At 33.2% G+C, this 21,648-nt stretch overlaps 1 protein-coding gene across 1 annotated transcript in view; it reads right to left on the minus strand.

The window, feature by feature from the left end:
- Positions 1-21,648, minus strand: part of LOC114329090 (probable G-protein coupled receptor 158) — a 382,856-nt gene that overhangs the window by 172,586 nt on the left and 188,622 nt on the right. The window lies entirely within an intron of this gene.

Here is a 21,648-nt window from a genome sequence, read left to right on the forward strand (position 1 = left end):
CTGCAAGTAAACGAGGAGAAAACTAAGATGATGGCATCAACACCCAACAATAGAGTCAGAAACATCGGTCACCAATTCACGGTTGATAACTCTACCTTTGAAGTGGTGGACAAATTCACATACTTAGGCTCCTTGATCACCAAGGAGAACGTCATGACCGAACGTCATGACGGAAGAAATCAAGCAAAGGATAATCCTAGCAAACAAATGCCATTTTGGACTAAGTAGACATATGAGAAGCAAAAACTTAGGCCAAAAAACAAAAATAGCCATATACAAAACCCTTATACAATCAGTGTTGACATATGGGTAGGAGACATGGAATATCTCCAAGACAGATGAAAACCTTATCATATATTTGAACGAAGGATCCTGAGAGGAATATTCGGTGGCATCTGTGAAAATGTCATTTGGAGGAGGAGGTAAAACTACGAGGTATACCACAGATATAAACAAAAATTTGGTGGTAAAGACGTAGAATCTCTTATAAGAATAGAAAGACTAAGATGGGCAGGACATCTAGCAAGATCACAGCAGAACAACCCTCCACGAAGAGCCCTTATGTCACAACCTGTGGGAAGTAGAAATAGGGGTAGGCCAAAACTCAGATGGAAGGATGGTGTAGATGAGGATGGGAGAAAAATAGACGCAGCAAACCGGTAACGGTTGGCAATGGATAGGACTGACTGGCGTAATACACTTGGGAAGGTCGAGGCTCTTTCATAGGGCTGTAGCACCATTGATGATGATGATGATTATTTATTATACAGTGATGAGCGCGCTAATAACCGGCAAAATAGCACAAAATATGGAAAACCTGTATTACGTTGTGAGATAAAAAGAAATAAAACTAGTCGAGTTGGGAAATTTAGCGATATTAACCAATAAATTTACATTATATTGATTGTTTCCAATCTTTACACGCATCAGAGGAGTATGTCAACTAAAACTGTCACTGTGACAGTGGTAGTTGCCAAACTCGTGCGATACGTCTAAAGGTGGACAACAATCAATATAATATAAATTTATAGGTTAATGTCGCTAAATTTTCCAACTCGATTAGTTTCATTTCTTCTTACCTCACAACTTAATATGCTTTCAATCTTTTGTGCTATTTTGCCGGTTATTAGCTCGCTCGTCATTGTATTTATTACATTAGGTAGCTTTTATTTATTTTATTACCTTTTATCTAAAAAATTAAGACGTTTTAAACATAAGTTCATATAAAGTTTTTTCGTAAAATAAAACAAAGAATCCCCTTAAATTTTACTTTTGAAACACCCTGTATATTGACTAACATCTGTTTAAGTGTATCTAAATTTGTGAGTTTTATTGCTAAAAAGTACGCTCAAGATGCGCCTGATCGATCTTTCCAAATTCAAATTGCTTCTCCCGTTTTTTGCAAAACTTATTAATTTCCACAGTCGGTCCAGTCAATTTGACTAAATAGATCTTAATAATTTTGGGCGTATTTTCTTCGTTGAGACTCAAACTAATAAGAGTTTTTTGAAATTACGCATGAATGAAAATACATACATATTATTATTTGATCTGATGAAAATAATATTATGTACCTACAGTTGACTTGGAAGCCGGTCCTGCCAGCTTAAGTAATTCTGAAAATTATACAACAATAGAGTAGATGGTATTTACAAGGGATTATTCAGCTTAACAGCTGTTCTTAAAATAACTTTTATAATGAAACACTAAATTTCTGGATACAGATACATTTTTCCATAAGCGTTATAATAACAAAATAAAAACTGAAACAATGAGAAATTTCAAGTTCAGCAGCAATACATGCATATTTTCAGCATAAATAAAAATTCAGTTTATTAATAACACACAGTATTTGTCAAGGAAGGGAATCAAGAATTTGTAAAATGCAATAAGTGTAACCATATAGGTGTTCCGTTTGTGGAAGAGACATTAATTGTTGCTACGTTCTCAAGCAATTTTTTGCTTCCATCCAGGATTTTGTCTTGAAAATTGTACATTAGTCGAGTTAACCGACATTCCAGCAACAGTTAGGTACCTTAAAAAACAAAACATACCAAGTTAAAGGCATTGTTGAGTTTGTTTCTCCTGAAAACGAAAAACCAATTGGACATTATATTTCCCACTGCCGACGAAATAACAATAAATGGGAAACTTACGATGATCTTAAAACTTCGGTGGGGTCAAACAAGACAAAAAGCAAATCTTTTGTTTTATTCTTGATTATAGACTATTTTTTCTAACAAGTTTTCTTCAAATGATCAGTGCTATACGAGCCCCGAATCATATCGTTTCCTTAAACGTTTGAAGGGCACTACAGTTTTAGACAAAATTGGAGCGCAACATTATATCTTGTATACCTTTTTTGTTTATGCAGAACATATTACACGTTTTGGCAAAAATGCAGAACAAACCTAGCACTAACTTGTGGTTTATTCAGATTTTCTCTAATCGTTTCGATTCTATGTGGGGCAGGACAACTTTACGTAAACTTGGAGCGCCACATTATATCTTGTATATCTTTTTTATTTATGCAGAACAAATTACATGCTTTGGCAAAAATGCAGAACAAACCTAGCAATAACTTGAGGTTTATTTAGATTTTCTCTAATCGTTTTGATTCTATATGGGCAGTACAGCTTTACGTAAACTTGGAGCGCCACATTATATCTTGTATATCTTTTTTGTTTATGCAGAACAAATTACATGCTTTGGCAAAAATGCAGAACAAACCTAGCAATAACTTGAGGTTTATTTAGATTTTCTCTAATCGTTTTGATTCTATATGGGCAGTACAGCTTTACGTAAACTTGGAGCGCCACATTATATCTTGTATATCTTTTTTGTTTATGCAGAACAAATTACATGCTTTGGCAAAAATGCAGAACAAACCTAGCAATAACTTGAGGTTTATTTAGATTTTCTCTAATCGTTTTGATTCTATATGGGCAGTACAGCTTTACGTAAACTTGGAGCGCCACATTATATCTTGTATATCTTTTTTGTTTATGCAGAACAAATTACATGCTTTGGCAAAAATGCAGAACAAACCTAGCAATAACTTGAGGTTTATTTAGATTTTCTCTGATCGTTTGGATTCTATATGGGCAGTACAGCTTTACGTAAACTTGGAGCGCCACATTATATCTTGTATATCTTTTTTGTTTATGCAGAACAAATTACACGCTTTGGCAAAAATGCAGAACAAACCTAGCACTAACTTGTGGTTTATTCAGATTTTCTCTGATCGTTTGGATTCCATATGGGCAGTACAGCTTTACGTAAACTTGGAGCGCCACATTGTATATTGAATAACTTTTTTGTTTATGGGAAACTAATTACTCGCTTTCGCCTGGAGGTAGAACAAACCTAGCACTAAGTGGCTATCTGTTTGAATATTTCGGAAAGTTTTTGTTTTCGAGTGCGCCATATAAGTTTATGTAAAGTTAAAATGCCACATATTTTTTTCAATAACTCTTTTATTTTTTTAGAACAAACTTCAAAATTACAGAACAAACTAGAACAAACCTAGCACTAACTGCTACAGTTATGAAAATATATATTGGGAACTGGGGCAATACAGGTTTACAGACATATTGTAGCATTAGGCTTTCGTAATATTTTGTTCTTTGATTTATTCGCTTATATGAGAAACTAAAAAATTAGATACTTTTAACAACTAGCCACGATTTTCGTCGATAAATCCTCATTTTCTGCTTAGTTAAGGAAGCCTACAGTGGGCTATAAGTAATTAACAATTTGATAAACGTCAAATTGTTAGCAGTAAAAAATTGTTCTAATTTGTTGTGAAAATTAGTAGATTTATTATTTAAAGTCTGTAATTGTTTTTGTTTGGTGGAAATGGAACGTGCTACAAGGAATCTGACCCGTGATGAATGTGTTCAAGTAGTGAAGTACCATGTTATCGGCTCCTTATATTTGTAATGCAGGATAATGTAAGAGCTTACGTTACACGAGCTGTAACCGAATATTTATACAACAGGTACATCTTTGGACATTTGAATTGGCCACCGCATAGTCCAGATCTTAACCCAATCGAACGTTTATGGGACATATTGACAGAAGGCTACGACAGCGTTTGTCACCTTCTAGAACCTTACAAGAGGTAGAAACAGTGGCTCTCGAGATGTGTAATAATATTCTTCAAAACCAAATAGCAAACCTCATTTGTAATACAAAAGTACATACCTACAAATCTCTTTCATTATCGAATATAAGCGAATAAATCAAAGAAAAATGTTAAGAAAGCCTAAAGCTATAATTTAGTTTTAATTTCAACATTTTATAAATGCTAGAATATTCCACAGGGTGTTCCGAATTTTAGAAAAAAAAAACACAGTATGATTGGTACACCCGGTATATAATGACAGCTTACCTGTCTACCAACAATATTATTACAGGGATATTGTTAAAGAACAAGACTATAACATATTAAAAAAATCACCCAAAGCGGACAAGAGGTTTAGGAAATTCAAGGCATCAAAAATGTCTCATTTTTAAGGTGCTGCGTTAATTTTGCTGCTGAGTGTATTTCCAACTTCTCAAATGCAAAAACGTGCATTTTTTTTATACAGGACGATAACAGCCCAAAATTAGAGACCAGTGTGTTAAGGTGAAACATATGACGATTAAAAAAATAATAAAAGGTTCAATTAAAAGTTCAATACAGAAAAATTATTGAAAATACCTTTTTAAATTTTGTTTTGTCAGATCAAAATTCAATGTAGCAGAATTATTAGCTAAAAACTTCGCATGGCACAGTGGTACTTGAAAATGGTCTTCATTATTTTTCTGAGTTTAACATGTCATAACAAAGGATAGTTGAGGGGTGAAATATTAGTAGGTAGGTGGTAATAAATTCGTAAATAATAAAAAAAAAATAAAAAAAAATAAAAAAAAACTATAAAAAAGTTTTTACTATTTTAAATTAAATCATTATTGGCTTCCCACAACAGTAGTTGAGGGGTGAAAACTTACTAGCGTGGTAATAGGTTAGCAAATAACTAGCAGAGCATTGTGATATTTCATAGAGCTTTTTTTTATTCTGCTGATTCGAGTTTTAAAGCTAGCGACAACGTTTCCAAATAAGATTGGTTTTGTGTTGTACAATTTTTAGGTTGGTTAACACTTATAGTAAAAAGTTACCTGAGACCTTCTTTATTTAAGTTATAAATAGAGTGCAGTAAAAGTGTAAAAACAATTTTCACCCGAAAATTTGAACTAATAGAATTACTGAAACCCCTCGAGGGGTAGTTAAGGTGTGCGCAATTATTACGGTGGTAATAAATTTGTCAAAACCTTGCAGATTACTGTGGTTGTTTGGATATTTTTTCAATTCTGTTAGCTTGAATATTAACCTAGCGGAATATCACTCCTGAACTGCAGTTAAAGGGTGAAAAATTATTAGGGTGAGAGTGGTAATAAATTAGCTTAACATGGGTGAAAAATTATTGCATAGGTTAAATTGGATTCCGCTCATGCAATGCCGTTTTATCGAGAATTTTGCTAGCTTGAATATTAAGCTAGCGTGACATCTCTCCTGAAGCCGGGTTAAGGGGTGAAAAATTATTAGGGTGGTAATAAATTAGTTTAATATGGGTGAAAAATTATTGCATAGGTTAAATTGGATTCCGCTCATGTAATGCCGTTTTATCGAGAATTTTGCTAGCTTGAATATTAAGCTAGCGTGACATCTCTCCTGAAACCGGGTTAAGGGGTGAAAAATTATTAGGGTGGTAATAAATTCGTTTAACATGGGTGAAAAATTATTGCATAGGTTAAATTTGATTTCGCTCATGCAATGCCGTTTTATCGAGAATTTTGCTAGCTTGAATGTTAAGCTAGCGTGACATCTCTCCTGAAGCGGGGTTAAGGGGTGAAAAATTATTAGGGTGGTAATAAATTAGTTTAACATGGGTGAAACATTATTGCATAGGTTAAATTGGATTCCGCTCATGCAATGCCGTTTTATTGAGAATTTTGCTAGCTTGAATATTAAGCTAGCGTGACATATCTCCTGAAGTGGGGTTAAGGGGTGAAAAATTATTAGGGTGGTAATAAATTAGTTTAACATGGGTGAAAAATTATTGCATAGGTTAAATTTGATTCCGCTCATGCAATGCCGTTTTATCGAGAATTTTGCTAGCTTGAATGTTAAGCTAGCGTGACATCTCTCCTGAAGCGGGGTTAAGGGGTGAAAAATTATTAGGGTGGTAATAAATTAGTTTAGCATGGGTGAAAAATTATTGCATAGGTTAAATTGGATTCCGCTCATGCAATGCCGTTTTATCGAGAATTTTGCTAGCTTGAATATTAAGCTAGCGTGACATCTCTCCTGAAACCGGGTTAAGGGGTGAAAAATTATTAGGGTGGTAATAAATTCGTTTAACATGGGTGAAAAATTATTGCATAGGTTAAATTTGATTTCGCTCATGCAATGCCGTTTTATCGAGAATTTTGCTAGCTTGAATGTTAAGCTAGCGTGACATCTCTCCTGAAGCGGGGTTAAGGGGTGAAAAATTATTAGGGTGGTAATAAATTAGTTTAACATGGGTGAAACATTATTGCATAGGTTAAATTGGATTCCGCTCATGCAATGCCGTTTTATTGAGAATTTTGCTAGCTTGAATATTAAGCTAGCGTGACATCTCTCCTGAAGTGGGGTTAAGGGGTGAAAAATTATTAGGGTGGTAATAAATTAGTTTAACATGGGTGAAAAATTATTGCATAGGTTAAATTTGATTCCGCTCATGCAATGCCGTTTTATCGAGAATTTTGCTAGCTTGAATGTTAAGCTAGCGTGACATCTCTCCCAGTGGTGTCATGGCAAAATTAGCAGTGCGGGAACGCAGTGCCGGAACGCATTGCTAATTTTTGTTTACAAAACCTAAATTCTCTATTATTTTTTTTTCTTTTCTTAACCAGTGTGGGAACGGCGTTCCCACGCGTTCCCACACCATGACACCACTGATCTCTCCTGAAGCGGGGTTAAGAGGTGAAAAATTATTAGGGTGGTAATAAATTAGTTTAGCATGGGTGAAAAATTATTGCTTAGGTTAAATTGGATTCCGCTCATGCAATGCCGTTTTATCGAGAATTTTGCTAGCTTGAATATTAAGCTAGCGTGACATCTCTCCTGAAGCCGGGTTAAGGGGTGAAAAATTATTAGGGTGGTAATAAATTAGTTTAATATGGGTGAAAAATTATTGCATAGGTTAAATTGGATTCCGCTCATGCAATGCCGTTTTATCGAGAATTTTGCTAGCTTGAATATTAAGCTAGCGTGACATCTCTCCTGAAGCCGGGTTAAGGGGTGAAAAATTATTAGGGTGGTAATAAATTAGTTTAATATGGGTGAAAAATTATTGCATAGGTTAAATTGGATTCCGCTCATGTAATGCCGTTTTATCGAGAATTTTGCTAGCTTGAATATTAAGCTAGCGTGACATCTCTCCTGAAGTGGGGTTAAGGGGTGAAAAATTATTAGGGTGGTAATAAATTCGTCTAACATGGGTGAAAAATTACTGCATAGGTTAAATTTGATTTCGCTCATGCAATGCCGTTTTATCGAGAATTTTGCTAGCTTGAATATTAAGCTAGCGTGACATCTCTCCTGAAGCGGGGTTAAGGGGTGAAAAATTATTAGAGTGGTAATAAATTAGTTTAACATGGGTGAAAAATTATTGCATAGGTTAAATTTGATTCCGCTCATGCAATGCCGTTTTATCGAGAATTTTGCTAGCTTGAATGTTAAGCTAGCGTGACATCTCTCCTGAAGCGGGGTTAAGAGGTGAAAAATTATTAGGGTGGTAATAAATTAGTTTAGCATGGGTGAAAAATTATTGCATAGGTTAAATTGGATTCCGCTCATGCAATGCCGTTTTATCGAGAATTTTGCTAGCTTGAATGATAAGCTAGCGTGACATCTCTCCTGAAGCGGGGTTAAGGGGTGAAAAATTATTAGGGTGGTAGTAAATTATTTTAGTATGGGTGAAAAATTATTGCATAGGTTAAATTGGATTCCGCTCATGCAATGCCGTTTTATCGAGAATTTTGCTAGCTTGAATATTAAGCTAGCGTGACATCTCTCCTGAAACCGGGTTAAGGGGTGAAAAATTATTAGGGTGGCAATAAATTCGTTTAACATGGGTGACAAATTATTGCATAGGTTAAATTTGATTTCGCTCATGCAATGCCGTTTTATCGAGAATTTTGCTAGCTTGAATGTTAAGCTAGCTTGACATCTCTCCTGAAGCGGGGTTAAAGGGTGAAAATTTATTAGGGTGGTAATAAATTAGTTTAACATGGGTGAAACATTATTGCATAGGTTAAATTGGATTCCGCTCATGCAATGCCGTTTTATTGAGAATTTTGCTAGCTTGAATATTAAGCTAGCGTGACATATCTCCTGAAGTGGGGTTAAGGGGTGAAAAATTATTAGGGTGGTAATAAATTAGTTTAACATGGGTGAAAAATTATTGCATAGGTTAAATTTGATTCCGCTCATGCAATGCCGTTTTATCGAGAATTTTGCTAGCTTGAATGTTAAGCTAGCGTGACATCTCTCCTGAAGCGGGGTTAAGGGGTGAAAAATTATTAGGGTGGTAATAAATTAGTTTAGCATGGGTGAAAAATTATTGCATAGGTTAAATTTGATTCCGCTCATGCAATGCCGTTTTATCGAGAATTTTGCTAGCTTGAATGTTAAGCTAGCGTGACATCTCTCCTGAAGCGGGGTTAAGAGGTGAAAAATTATTAGGGTGGTAATAAATTAGTTTAGCATGGGTGAAAAATTATTGCATAGGTTAAATTGGATTCCGCTCATGCAATGCCGTTTTATCGAGAATTTTGCTAGCTTGAATGTTAAGCTAGCGTGACATCTCTCCTGAAGCGGGGTTAAGGGGTGAAAAATTATTAGGGTGGTAATAAATTAGTTTAACATGGGTGAAAAATTATTGCATAGGTTAAATTGGATTCCGCTCATGCAATGCCATTTTATCGAGAATTTTGCTAGCTTGAATATTAAGCTAGCGTGACATCTCTCCTGAAGTGGGGTTAAGGGGTGAAAAATTATTAGGGTGGTAATAAATTAGTGAAAAATTGGTGAAAAATTATGGAATAGGTTAAATTGGGTTTTGCTCATGTGGCCATGCTAGCTTAAGGTACCTCAATTATTGGACTGCTGGAATGGCTTCTCTCTCGCACTCAGCATTTACAGCCTCCGCACACGTGCATGGCGCTTATTATTATTTCTAAAAAATAACAGCTTAGTAATAAAATAATGAAAAAAATTTCTTCAGGATCTTCTAGGGGGGGCTTTAGACTTTGATTTAGTCATATATTGACTTTAATAATAATAACTTTTAACCGAGTTATTAAGCCTTGAAAATCGCCATTTTTCGTTTTTTTTCAATTTTAAATTGATTATAAGTCGAAAACGATCAACTTTAGAGAAAAATTATAGGAGACCTTTTTTGTCCAGAATGGTCAAAAAAATTAAAGAAAAAATTGTTGGGGCCAAAAACATTGATTTTTGCAATTTGATTAAAAAAAATTGTTAAAAAAATTGGCCCACTTTTCACGTAGGCGACTTCTTTTGAACCTTTTCTGGGATGTCTCACGAATGTGATTATGCAAAAAAATCTCATGGGAATATTTTTCCCTTCGAACCCGCCGATTTCACCTTGTCTATATCTGTTTCATTTTCCTGTTCTAGTGATTTTAATACTCTTCAACTTTCCGTGTTTCTATGTCTTATTAGATGGGAATTTATCACATTACACTTTTGTTGTCAGGTTTCATATTTTCTTAGTACATATCATTCTTCGCACTTCGTCTTAAGTTATATTTACCATTATTATAATCAGGGGCGTAACAGAGGCCCCCGCAGCATGAAGCTTGCGGGGGCCCCATCTTGTCGTCTAATATGTGTAAAAATGTGTTATTGTTATATTATTTTGCTCACACATACGCAACGTTTTTTAAGCAAAGCAATATTGAAAATGAAGTTACCCATCAGTTAAATACAATGTATCGTATGTATATGTATTGTATGAATGTATTAATAAAATTGTAGATATATTCGCTGATAGTAGTGCACGAAGAAAGTTGTTCATCTCATTGAATAATACTATGTAATAATGTAGTTGTTTATTAATTTTCTCTCTCTTTTATTCAATACTAATAAAGATGAAAAATATAAGTTGTCATAAACAGTGCATAATAGCCCAGTAAATGACCGTTTTGGTGTGTAATTAGCAGCATCACGACGTATTTTAGTCCATTCTTTCACGGTTTTGCTCTAAATTTTAAAGAACCGCTTGAATTGACATGAAATTTGGCATACGTATAGCTTACATGTCAAAGAAAAAAAATGATATTGTGCCGATGTGTGCTTTTGCCCTGGGGGTGACTTTCACCCCCTCTTGGGGGTGAAAAAATATATGTCCAAAATAAGTCCGGAAATGGGTAAACTGACTAATTTTAAGTAACTTTTGTTCTATAGAGCTTTTTAGCCAAGTCAACACTTTTCGAGTTATTTGCGAGTGAATATGTTCATTTTTCAACAAAATAACTACATTTTTAGACGGTTTTTCGCAAATAACTCAAAAAGCAAGTATTTTGTCGAAAAAAACGTTCTTAGCAAAAATATAGCTTATGAAAAAGTAAAAAAAACCTGTACTCTGGATCTCGTAGAACCAGAGCTATAGCCAAATGAAAAATAGATTCATATTCACCAAATTTCAAATAGAATATTTCGACTTGAAATATCCAAAAAATTAAGCACTTTTTGGGGAAAACTCATTATAACTTTTTTAAAGTGCTTAAAAAATCTTTATTTCTTTTTTTACAAAAAGTTTCTAGCATTAAATTTAAGCAAGTTACACTCAAAATAAAGTTGGTCCCTTTTGTTTTTGCAAAAAAAATCGGGACCACCCCCTAATTAGCAACTTAAATGAAATTAATCGTTATCGCTCCACAAATTATTTTACTTATGTTGTGTTTATATGATCTGTAAGTTTCATCGATTCAAAGTGCATATTTTTCGAAAAATTTGGTTTCAAAGTAAAATTTTTAAAAATTTAAATTTTGAAAAATATGCTTTTTTTCAAAATAACTTAAAAATTGTTAGAGATACCAAAAATCTCGAAAAACAAAAAAAAGTCAGATTTGCTTTTCTGAATATCATGTACTTTTTGTTTTTCTGTTAGACAAAAATTGATTAAGATTTGGTGTTTCCAAATTTGCATACATTCGTGATCAGTGACTCGTTCAACCCCTTTTAACTACAGCCCTTTCAATAATAAGGACTTTGAACCGATGAAACTTACAGATCATATAAACAATATATATACGAGTCAAGAAACTTGTGAAGTCGTAACGATTAAGTTCATTTAAGATACTAATTAGGAGGTGATTTTCTCGATTTTTTTACCAAAACCAAAAGGGACTAACTTTATTTTGAGCGTAACTTGTTTAATTTTGATGCTAGAAATTTTTTTTATTAAACAAAAATGAAGCTCTTTTTAAACACTTTAAATAAGTTGTAATGAGTTTTCTCCGAAATGTGCTTCATTTTCGTTTATTTCACGTTAAATTATTCCATTTGGAATTTGACGAATATGAACCTATTTTTCATTAGCTATAACTCTGCTTCTGCTAGGTGTAGGGACGTGATATGTACACCATTTTTTAAAAATTTTTACAGGCTATATTTTTGCTAAAAATGTTTTTTCGACAAAATACTTACTATTTGAGTTATTTGCGAAAAACCGTCTAAAAGCGTGGTTATTTTGTTGAAAACATGAACATATTCACTGCCAAATAACTCAAAAAGTATTGACTTAGTGAAAAACTCTATAGAACAAAAGTTACTTAAAAGTAACCAGTGTATCCATTTCCTAACTTTCTTTGGACGAATATTAGGGGGTGAAAACCACCCCCAGGACAAAAGCACATATCGGCACAATATCACTTTTTTTCTTTGACTTGTTAGCTATGTGTATGCCAAATTTCATGTCAATCCAAGCGGTTCTTTAAAATTTAGAGATTTTGTAATATTTTACCGTTAAAGAACGGACTATTTGCTTGGAAATTTGGATTTAGATTCTACTTATCCTCAACTTCAAAGTTGGATTTATGCCGTTAGTTTCTTTTACTTAAAGGGGAAAGTCACCCCTTCTCGGAGGTGAAAAATATACGTGTAAAATAGGTCCGAAAATGGATAAATTGACTAATTATAAGCAACTTTTGTTCTATAGGGCTTCTTTATTTAAGTCAATACTTTTCAAGTGACTTGCTAGTGAAAATGTTTATTTCTCAACAAAAAAACCGTATTCAGGCGGTTTTTTTCGCAAATAACTCGATTTTAGCAAATAAGTATTTTATCCAATTAAATATTATCGAAAAAATATTTTTATCAAAAATGTCGCTCATAAAAAACAAACAAAAAATATTGTACCTATTCATGAAGTCTATCAACACAGTAAAATAAAATTTGTAGCTCATACAAAATTGTTGTTATTCGTTCAATTTCAAATCGGATATTTCAACTTGAAAAAACCAACAAACGAAGCACTTTTCGGGGAAACTCATTGGAACTTTTTTTAATGTTTAAAAAAGAGCTTTATTTTTATTTATTATAGCATTATATAGCAAGCTTCTAGCATCAAAACTAAGCGAATTACGCCCAAAATAAAATTGGCCCCATTTTTGCTAAAAAAACATAAAAATCTCCCCCGAAGTTCGATCGGTTCAAAGTTCTTATTTTTGAGAAATATTGGTTTTATAGTAATAAAAGTTTTTTTTTTAGAAAATAACTTGAAAAGTATTAGCAAGGGCGGATCCAGAGAGCCGCCTCCCTTGAGAATTTAAAATAATATAAATTTGAATATTGGCAGTTCAAATGTTTTTAGTTGCAAAGACATATCCCGCTTGCTACGAGAAAACTGTTTTTAGCTTTGTACTAAAAAGCTTTGGTAGTAAAGGTTGTGCTGAACGAGGTAAAGTGTGAGGTGTAACCTAAGCTATGCATTAGGGTGCATCGAAAAAATAAAAGTTGGAAATGTTATATCTAATAGCGTGAAAATTTGCTTGTGTTATTTTTCAGCATATTAGTATTTTTAGTTTTTTTTCTAAGCCAATTTTCTGCCCCCCCCCCCAACGACCTTGAATTTTATTAAATATCTGATTTTTATGGAAATTTCAATTTATGTTATTTGGAATAAAATATATGCTAAGTCGATCTAAGATCAATTAAAGAAAACTTAAAATTTTGTCAATTACAAATTTAAACGATATTTAAAGTTTTATGTATTTTTTCAGTCTCCCCAACCCCTTTGAAATGTCCCGCTTCGTGAGTCCGTACGTGTAATTTTCACTTATGTTTGGCGCGATGCTTTACTTTGTTATTATTGTTGTTTGTAAATTAAAGATTTTTAAAATAGATTCACCAGGACGATGGGGAATAAAATCAAGATGTGCTGTAGACCGCCCCATTTTTGGGCATCCGCCAAATATACCTGAAAATGTTTTACCGAAATACAAACAAGCGATGAAGTTTTGGGGTTCCAAGAGGATAAAAACTCAGCAAGAAAGAGCCAGAATTTTCTGGTACTGCCGAACAGATTGCAATTAAATTGGAGGAAATATGGGAAAAGGCTTTAATTCCAATAATTTAACATACAAGAATTATTCAGCTTTTAAAAGCCTATCATGACAAATATATGAAACTTATGACCATTTAAGAACAGGCAAAACAGTGAATTTTACAAAAATAAAATTCAATGCTTTAAGAACAAAAGTAAATTTTCTTCGTAGCAAATCTCAAAAAGTGTCTCTGGATGAGCGCGAATTTATATTAAATCAAAGAGGTACCAGAAAAATGGTGATAAGCTCGATTGATAGGGAAAACAAAAACAAATATAATCAGAGAAAACAACGGTAAAAGAAGAAAGTTACCGACGCAAAGACAAAACTTTAGCTCAAGTAAAAACAGTACCAAGTTTTATGGTCAATCGATCGTGGAAGAACACATAACACTTGTGCATGAGCCAGGGTGCAAATATTTCGGATATGAAATCCAGCTATTGCATGTGACGAAACAGTCGTAAATACTTGCGTTAAGGGTGATGTATTACGGCTGTTAGAACATCTTAAAAAACCGCTTCAGTGGTTTGTATGTCTGCGACATTCAAATGATCTACCCCTTGGACATCAAAAGAAGTTTTCCAGTGACCAAATCAAAAAACGTAGGGTCTTCAAACTTTCTCCTTAAAAATTTTGATTCGAACGACTACTTTGAGTTAATTAACTAACAAGAATATCACCTTACTACAGAACCATCTATATTCTCTAGATTTTCGAGTGACAATCTGCGAGATTTTATTAAGAATCCTAACTTAGACCCTTTTACCCACTGCCACAAACAATGTGTAGAACGATGTGTTAAACTTGTGACACAAGCTTCTCTAGCAGTTTGTGGAGCGTATTCGAGGGATCGATTTATAAAAGCTCGATTTAATTCCAGAAAAACTATGCCCCACTTTAATGCTAAATCGGAAGACCTTCGAATAGAATGCTTTTACCATATTTTTTTGTAATATTTATATACCTAATTTTGTACTTTGCTTTATATTTATTGTAGTAATGCAGAAAATATGTTCCAATTTAAACCGAATTTATTTATTCAAGTTCTATAAGGTATTACATTTCCCTTACAAAAGAAATTCGCATATTAATGTATTTTTTCTAATTTTTAATTGCGGTGGGGGGCAGAAAATATTTTTTTATTTCAACACAATTTTACTAAAATACTAAATAGTGTGTTAAGCAACTTTTTTGAGCTATTACATTTTCGTTTCGAAATAAAAATTTTTGTCATCTGTTAACATTTTTTAAAATTTTTAATTGTCTTGGGGGGCAGAAGATATTTTCCAATTTCGAAAAAATTTTACCAGAATACTTAACAGTTGATTGGGCAACTTTTGTGAGGTAGTACTTTTCCATCGCAAAGAAAAATTTTTTTTTTCGCCTTTTTCGATGCACCCTACTATGCATGTATCATAAAAGAAGTTCATGCTCCCCCCCTCCCCCCCCCCCGAAAATCTTGTGATACGAAAAATTTTTTGGCTTTATTTTGTTTTTCTGTAAGACAAAAATTGGTTAAGATGTGGCTGTTCAAAATTTGCACTCACTCGTAATTAGTGACTCGTTAGAGCCCTTTCAAATAAAACCTATACAAAATTAAGCACTTTGAATGGGTAAAACTTACAGGTCATATAAAAAAAAGGTAAGTAATTTGTAAAGCGGTAATGATTAGTTTCATTTGAGGTGCTAAATAGAGGGAGATTTTCACAATTTTTTTTACCAAAAAAGGCTTAGTAACTTGCTTAGTTTTGATGATAGAAATTTACACTTTAGAAAACACTTTAAAAAAGTGTTAATGAGTTTTCCCCGAAAAGTGCTTCATTTTTTGGTTATTACACGTTGAAATATTCGATTTGGAATTTGACTAATAAGAACAATATTTCATGAGTTACAAATTTGCATTTACTTGGTCAATATACTTCATTTTTGTATAAGCTACATTTTGCTACTTACTTACGAATACTTACTTTTTGAGTTATTTGCGAAAAACCGCATGAAAACATGTTTTTTTGTTGAATAATGTTGAACATTTTCACTCGTAAATAACTCTAGAAGTATTGGCTGGACACTTCGGTGGTGACATTGAAAATTACACGGTATTAGCGTATTTCACGTTCATTTACTGGGATATAACACATAAAAGCTTTTGTTACACATGTCGCATTTAGTAATTTTTAAAGGGGCCCCATTTCCAATTCTGCGGGGGGTAGCCGACGGAATTTGTTACGCCACTGATTATAATCTATGAATGCAAAAGCTCCTCGATGTGATTATTTCAAAGGAAAAATTATTTCTTATTGGCCAATACTTCGTTATATAAAACAAGTGTCTACCAATCTTAAAAATAATACAATAAAACACCCGATCGTATTAATATCATATTCCCAAGTTAGCACCACTCAGTCGAGAGCAGTTCTAAACTTTTCCTGTAGAAATTAATTTCTATTTTGAGTAGTGGGCAAATGAGAGTTCTGGCCGCACAACCCCCACCCCTTTTTGTACCCCCCACTCCTACCCTGTATACCCCCCACCCCCAATTATACAGGTGGGGGGTATACAGGGTAGGAGTGGGGGGTACAAAAAGGGGTGGGGGTTGTGCGGCCAGAACTCTCATTCCACCATTTTATACCACCACCACATTACACCCCCCACCACATTATACCCCACCACATTACACCCCCCACCACATTATACCTCCCACCACTTCATACCTCCCACCATTTTGTATACCTCCCACCATTGACCAGGTCAACGACCGGTCAAGAAGTCAACGACAGGTCAAGTAGTCAACGAACAGATAAGAAGTTAACAAACGGTTGAGAAGTCAACGAACAGTCAACGACCGGTCGACGACTGTTGAGAAATGAAGGATGGGAAATATAAAAAATTCCCCCGTTAAAGGTAGTCTATGAAATAAACAAGAATTAGTAACAACTTGATTTTTATTTAATACATTTACACCATCTACACCCAACAAGCTAGTTTCATTTAGTACTGAGAATATGTAGTGGGAGTTCACCTCATTAAAATAAAACAATTATTAGTACAAAAATATGTTTATTAATTACTATCGCTGGTACAATAAAATCTAATTATAATATTATTACGTTTATGATTTACTTGAACCATCTTCAGGATCATGAATGTCTACGTCAATATCCTCATTACTACAAGTATCACCTTCATTATTTTCTTCTTTTCCATATAAAGCAGATGGGAGAAATTTTTTTATTCGAATTAAATAACCATCCAATTCTACAACTTTTAGTAACGATACAAATCCATATAAACAGATTTGGTTTTTAAGATACAAGTCGCAAATCTCAACACCTTTTTCATATTTTTTGGCTAATTCTATACAATATTCTGAAGAATATGGTGATGGACGCACTGCACCATAAATGGCTTCATGAGAAGCATCAAATTCCAAATTGGAGAAAAGTTGGTGTAAACTTTCAACACCACTCTTTAAATCCGTAACTTCGATGTCGGTAACGTAACACATCCACATTGTAAATATTAGTTACTAGCAGTGAAGCTGAAGAACGACTGTATAAGTTTTCTTTACAACACGTTATAAACTAAAACCCCCCACCAACAGATGGTTAGCACCCCACTACGATTTTATAATAAATCCATTTCAAAACTATCTACATAAAATTCACGCCCATCATTATTTTCTTCTTCTGGTAGAAGTAGTTTAGCTTGTTGGATTAAATAATCGAGATTGTTTTGTTGTTGATCAGGTGTAAACGTATCTATTTTGTAATGACCCCACGCTAATGTGTTAATAGTTCCAGGTATAACATACCTCTTATCATCGTGGGAAGTTAAAGCAACCTTATTTTTTAACTCGGTATACATTTCATGTAAATGCGACTTAAATGTATACATTTTACGATAAATCTTTGCATTAGCATTATGAACCACTTGTTTATAATCCGTAAATGTTAAAGATTTATTTATAACGTTTTTGGAAATCCCTTTAGCTTTTTTACAATGTTTATTGTTACTCAATGTCACACAATAAGCTTTGGCACCAGTACCACAAAAATTCGTAATTGGTTCACCTTTAAACTCATCCTTTAATTTACCAACTACTGATGGTGTTTTGGGTATATTAAAAATATTATCTACTGGGTAATTAGATGTATCAAATAAATCAAGGTTTTCTTTAATATCGCGGTACACGTTTTCTGTTTGAATATGTAAAATTAAAGAATCAGTGTCGGTATACAAAAGGGTTGCATCACCCATATATTTAGCTTTAATATAGTTGTAAAAGAAATCATACATACGAATTTTGGATATTTCTAAAATTGAAAAACCGACATATACCGGTTTGTCGTAAACAATTTTTAAAATATTCATTTGAATTGCGACTAAATTGTCAGAAAATATTGAAACTGAGTGGAAATTCGGCATACTAATAAATCCTTCAGCACCGATACTACCGGGTAAGTTTTCCCAGTGGGATAATAGTTTAATATCAACCCTTTTATCAACGTTTTCCATAGTTTTCCCATAAATAGAGTTGGTGTAATTCTTATATGTGCTTTTATCAAATTCATTATCTGAGGAATTACGTAAATTCGTATTCAATTCAATATAAGGTTTTAGCCACGGTGATTGAGAAAATTCTAGAATTCGATAAATTTTAGCCACCTTTAACCCTTGTTCAACACATTGTTTTAGATTTCTATAATGGATAATATATTTATGTTTCGGTAACAACGTTAATACAAGTTTGGGATCTTTACCATTAGGAGGTATTATATTTTCAGGGCAAAACGGTAAGTCGTTGTGATGATCATGCAATGTTTCAGGATATGTTAAATCAACTTCCAAAACATACCCCTTCGGAGATTCATCATCGATTGATAAACAATCAAAATTAGTGATTTCTACACCATCTAACCACCGAAAATCACCATGTGGAAGGTATTGACTCATGGCGTAACCATAAAGATTTGTTGCGTCTAAATAAAGAATATAGGAAGTAGGTTTAGAACAATCATAATTTTCACAATACTGATTATTTGCAGTAGCAAATCTAGTGCTACATTGACTTATACCTCCACGTATTCCCTTTTTAAAAAAATGAAGCATATCAATATCTGTTAATAATTCAAGCTGAATATTAGTTTTACGCAACATGGCATCCCAGCTAAGTGATGGAGCTGTTAAATATTGAGCAGGATCTAATTTATAATTAAATAAACAATTACGCCGAAAATTTTCAAAAACGTCAGCTAATAATAAAACATCCGACTTTAAATAAACATCAGAGTACTCCCCTAAATTTTTACAATCAAAAACTCCCCAAACTTGCTTAGCTCGTAAATATTTTTCATTGGAAATACCTTCACCTTTTAAAACATCGAAAAATTGTTCTTGTGCAGGTAAAGATATCTCATTAAGTTTTGAAAAGTTATCCAAGTATGAATAAGGGAAAACGCCTTTCTGTCGTAACAATCCGAACTCTTCATTTGACCGACAATATTTTCGTAACTCTAGACATTGATCACCGTCAAGAGTTTTACTTAAATTATCTAGTGAATGAGGTAAAAATCTGAAAGAATCTACAAACCTTAATTTTAAATATGTATTTTGTTCTAGACCGCGATCAACTAAAAGTAATTTGGTAAATGATATATATTTTTCTTTAGTTTGTGCAATAACATCAATTTTTTCGTTATTTTGAGCTAATTTTGTTATAAAAAGATGTGCATCGTAATTGGTTAAATTATGCATAAAAACGGGGATAAACTTCGGTAATTTGTAATTTAAATTACAAGCGTTATGAGCTGCTCCCGAAAACAACCCCGTTAAATGTGAATGATCTCTAACCTTCATTTCGTTAATATCGAATGGTTTATCACAAATGTGACAGCACTTACTTTCAAAAAATTGTAATTCCTCTTCCGTTGTGAGTTTTTTCATAGGTTTAATATGTTTAAGGTATTTATGATAAATCGTGTAAACTTCTTTTTCTAGTTTTTGAATAAATGTTTCAGCCACATTATCACCGCGGTAAATAATAAGTTGTGATAAGCTATCATCAAAATAACATTTAATATAAAAACCGAATGAATATGGTGTGTGCTGGTAGGTTTTAACAGTGAATGAGGAATTATCAGAAGGTGTCACATGTTGTATCGGTTGTAGTATACTTTCAAAATCAGCGTATATAACAAACGGAACTTGCATTTGTTTATGAAAGTTGGAAAACTGTAAGATATTTTCTTTTTGTAGATGCCCAAATTTATTGAGAATCATGTCTGTAGTTGGAAGCTTAGTATATACAAAGTTACAATCATTGTCTTCATGTTTGTGAAGACGTTCCAAGGATGAGAAAAATTGTAAACAACCATTACATAGAAAAGTCTGACCATTATGATGTGATTTTTGACTTGATATTAACCGCGATAAATTTTTAATATAACAATAATGACTATTCCCGTTATCATCAAAAATAAGTAATAAATTAACATGTGTAGATTTTTTAGATTTTGTATGATATAGTGGTCCAACGATTTCCAATTGTGTAACATTATTTTTAAAACATTCACCGACCCCAAAAACGTTAATTGAAATATTATTTAGTAATTCAAATTTTGGTATATCTGACAATTTCATAGGGAATTCTATATTATGGAACTGTAAGAGACTAGTATAATGCGGATAAGAAGTAGTAAGATTGGATTTACCTGTCGGGTTAAAAATGGATGCGTTTACCGCCCAACCAAAACATGCTTCATCTTTATTCATTATATTAATAACCGCTTTTTTCACCTCGATTTGTCGTGGCAACCTGATATATGAAGATCGTAGAGGGTTGTACTTATTGATATTAACTTCTAATGATTGGATTTGTAAAAGACTCCATCCAGAATCCTTTTCTTGTATTTCCGAAACCTTGGGTAATATTTCACTAATAAAATCTTGATATGCTTGTTTCAGATTAGTAGAAATAGTAATAATTTGATTTTGAGTATTAAATGATTTTAAATCATAAGTATCTTTTTCAGGTATTGTATACATAGAGTAAAGTTCGACATTAACTTTTATCACTTTAAATTCGTGTAAATAGTTATGTAGAAGGCTCAAAACGTTACCCTCAATTTCATTAAAAAATTCCATGTGGTCAGTGTGATGTTTGCTGCTAGTTAGACGGTAACTACTAATACGATTTTTAAACGAACTTGATAGTTTCTCAACCCCACTGTCTAGATAATTAATAACACTTTTGTGTGAATTACTACGTAAATGCCCTGTTAGCCCTCTTCCACAAATTTTTTTATAACAATCTTGACATTCTATAATATTGGATCTAGTTGTAACTGAACGGGCATTAGATGCTTCTGCGGTAGGACGGGAAGTTGCTTCTGCAGTAGCCGAATAGTTTATATTAGCTGATGTATCAACACCTGACAGTTTTGCCTTTTTCACTTTATTATTAAACCGTTGTGGACAACTTTCCCGTTTATGTCGAGTTACACTGCTTCTGCTGGATAAAACTTTTAAACAGGAGTCGCACTGCATGTTTCTTGACTGAAAGGTGGTGGACGTATGACGCAAAAATAAACAACGACAAAAGAAGTGTGATGTATAAATATAAACCGGTTTTCGAATACCGGTTTTGAACTGGAAATACCAGTTTTAAACTGGTGATACCAGTTTTGGAAATACCAGTTGGATACCAGTTTTAAACTGGATATCCTCGTTATTTTCAAGTAATAACAGATTAGTATTTATATACTGATTAGTATATACTGACTATGAGGTAGGATGAAACAGTTTTTACCGCTTTATCGCGATATGTGTGATTTTTTCTAAAAATTAATGATAGCTTCACATTCTAGACGTCAAGACCTTTCATTAGTGTGGTTGGAATGTGGTAGTAAGATGAAAAAACAGGTTTTACCGCTTTATCGCGCTATGCTTGATTTTTTTTCTAAAAATAATGATAGCTTTACACTC

This window comes from Diabrotica virgifera, chromosome 1 (assembly GCF_917563875.1).
Source record: "Diabrotica virgifera virgifera chromosome 1, PGI_DIABVI_V3a".
NCBI lineage: Eukaryota > Metazoa > Arthropoda > Insecta > Coleoptera > Chrysomelidae > Diabrotica > Diabrotica virgifera.